Source organism: Cynara cardunculus (genome assembly GCF_001531365.2).
Source record: "Cynara cardunculus var. scolymus isolate 2C chromosome LG 1, CcrdV1, whole genome shotgun sequence".
Classification (NCBI taxonomy): domain Eukaryota; kingdom Viridiplantae; phylum Streptophyta; class Magnoliopsida; order Asterales; family Asteraceae; genus Cynara; species Cynara cardunculus.
In genome coordinates, this window is record NC_037528.1 from 1,580,003 (window position 1) to 1,583,334 (window position 3,332).

The following is a 3,332-nucleotide window of genomic DNA, read 5'->3' on the forward strand; positions in this document are numbered from 1 at the left end:
GTTTCTTTTTTTGTTTTTATTATTATTAGTTAATTTTGAGAAATCCCAACCCGATAGATATTTTCATGTATGTACGTATAGTACACACATGTTTTGGTTTCAGGGTGGGGTGTGGTGGGGTTGTCCTTCGTCCTACCAACCCATACATTTCCAAATTTCTCTTTTAATTTCCATCTTACCCGTTTCCTCTTTTGTCATGAATGTTACTGTTTTTTTTAAAACAAAACGTAAGCATTACCGATCAGATTCTTGTAGTCAAGCAACAAGTTGTGATTTGTAAATTATAGGCCATAGATTGTGGCAACAAGTTGTGATTTATAAATTATAGGCCACATATTGTGGCAACGAATTGTGCTATTTTCCTTTTTAAACTGAAACAACAATTATAATATCTATACATGGTTTTAGCTTAAAACCCTTCAACAGAATCGTGAAATAGGTCAATATAACCAACCAGAAAAATCCTAATCAAACTTGTAAAATAGAACCCGAATTTAAATGCATATCTCACCTAGATCAATATGGATGTTATAACTTTTGGATCTCTCTCTCTCTCTCTCAAAGGTACTACTTTTTATGGGACTAAAGTGTCGTTTATCAAACACTTACCCGGTAAGTGTTTACGGGTAAAATTAAACTCTATCATTTACTTATCGGGTAAGATTTTAGTCCACCAAAACGACATCGTATGCAACAATTTACCGGGTAAGCGCTTACCGTGGTAAGAGTTGTCGCCCTCACTTACCGGGTAAGACTCTTGGTCCTTACCATATTCATCCGGTGAGGTAATGTGACTTGGCAAACACTTACCCGGATAAGCGTTTGGTAAACAGTTCATAAATAAAGTTAAAGTCACAGAACAAATCATTAAAAATTAACTACTTCAGACTATGAGAAAAGGTCAACGGATTATTATTATGTTTGATAAACTATCTGATAAATTAGTTGTTAGTTAAAAAATCAGATATTAATTAACTAGTTATTAGCTAACGCATTAGCTAATTAAATAGTCACTAACTTATTGATAAAGTAGATGACAATGTAAAATAATTATAAAAAATATATCAGACAAATTACTCAATTTTAACATAAAATCAGCATAATGGAAAAATGTGTATTTATTTTGTTTCAAAGCTCGATGAAAAGCCATTTGAAATACTTTTTCAAAAAAAATAGTTTATAAACTATTTTCTTCGTCCACAAAACGAAATTATATACAATTTTAGACGTACATAATTATTATATTTTTTATCACTAAATTAGAGATGCGTACGATTTTCGATGCAATCTTGGCTGTGGGCCAAGTCGCCCTTACACCACTAAGCCCCCTCACAAGTATTATCATATGTGATAAGGTTGTTGTTGATATGATATCATAATCCATCAAGACCATCATAGACGCAGACAACCTTTGGTGTGGCCTAAGTCGTAGAACACGTCGTCCGCACATCACATGGTCCCCTCACGCGTATTATCATATGTGATAAGGATGTTCTTGTGTTCTTGTAAAATGAATGTGTTCTTGTTTGAACCTCCACCTAAATATATATGTGTGTGTGTGTGCGCGCGCACATGCGTGCGTGCGTATGTGTGTGCATGTGTGTGTGTGCGTACGTATGCACACATTGTTTAAAAGTTAATTAGAAATTTTAGTTATCTACCTTATAGAAATATAAAGACTTATTTTAGAACGAAAAAAGTAACATATGACTTACTTTCCAATAAACTCAAAAAAAAACTAAAACACCCTTTTACCATACATTTAGGGACTGTTTGTTTACCTCTTAATAATTTTATTAAGAGATAATATTTGAATCGCTAAAAGGCCGGTGAATCTTGTTTGGCAATAAAAAGGTATGTCTCTTAATAGTTCTAAAACTCTCTGAATGATTTTGTATCATGGGCCTCCTTTAACCATTCAGCACCCTAATTCCATTGTAAACAGTTACCGAACAATTATATTTCATTCTACACTATATCACGAGAGCCTCTTAATCATTCTGATCACTTAATCATTGTGCATCAAACCATTCAACAACTACCAAACAACCTCTTACCCTATAAACATTTGATAAACGACGCATAGGGGCTTAATCATTTAAAAACTTTATATCTTGTGATAACCGTGAGAACTTTCATTCTAAGGTATGTTTCAAATGATTTTGTTTCTCATTTATTTTTAGCATTTAATGTATTGATGAACATATATTTGTTTCACAAACGAATTAAAATACTTCATTTTATGAAACAAATATATGTTAGACGAATATTTTGAATAAAAAAAATGGTGTAAAGTAACAGACAAAGACGGACGTACACTTACCGAATATGTCCTACACTTACGTGTGAAGAGGGACATAATTTGTAATCTATATATTGTGGGGGAATAAATGACAGCCAGGTGATGGCACCGTACGACGCGATAAGAGAGAATAACCCTGGAATTAAGTGCTCATTTTATTTCTTATTTCCAAAAATAAAATGAATAAATAAAAGAGAGAGATAAAGAAATAGAAGATTTATTTTGAAAACCACGTTATTTGTATAAACTGTATAAACTTCATTCAATCAAATATAATTTTTTATTACATTCATTTTTCTTAATTATGAGAAGTTGAGTAATCATTTTTATTGTGGAGTATGTTAATCATGGATATTATCATCTTCCTTATATTAATTTTAAAGAGATACATAAAACATTTTCACTAAAATTTCATAAGTATAATAGAAACAATTTTATAACAATATATGAAACAATTTCATAAAGTTAAATAATTTCATAAAAAATTTCATAAAATTAAACAATAAAATCAATGGATGATAGTGGTTTGCACGGTTTGTACGAATATGAGTTGTTTCATTTGATCATTCCTTTTTATATAGAGAGGATGTTTACTTTGCAAACCACGTTAGTTGTACAAACCGCATTCAACAAATCATAATTTTTCATTTTGTTCATTTTTTTAATTACAAGAAGTTGATTAATCATTTTTATTATAGGGATGTTAATCATGAATATTATCAACTTCATTATATTAATTTTAGGAAAATAAATGAAACAGTTTCATTAAAATTTCATAAGTATTATATGAAACAATTTTATAACCATATATGAAACAACTTCATCAAAAAAAAAACATTTATATGAAACAATTTCACAAGATTAAATAATGAAATCACAAAAACAGATTGGTTTCACATGAGACCACTTCTTTTACACTTCATAATGTTTTGTAATGATCTTTCAAATATCAAAAAATGGTCTCACGAAAATAGACTGATCTCACGTGATCCCAAGTCTATATATAAATATATGTTAGTTTGTTGGGGGG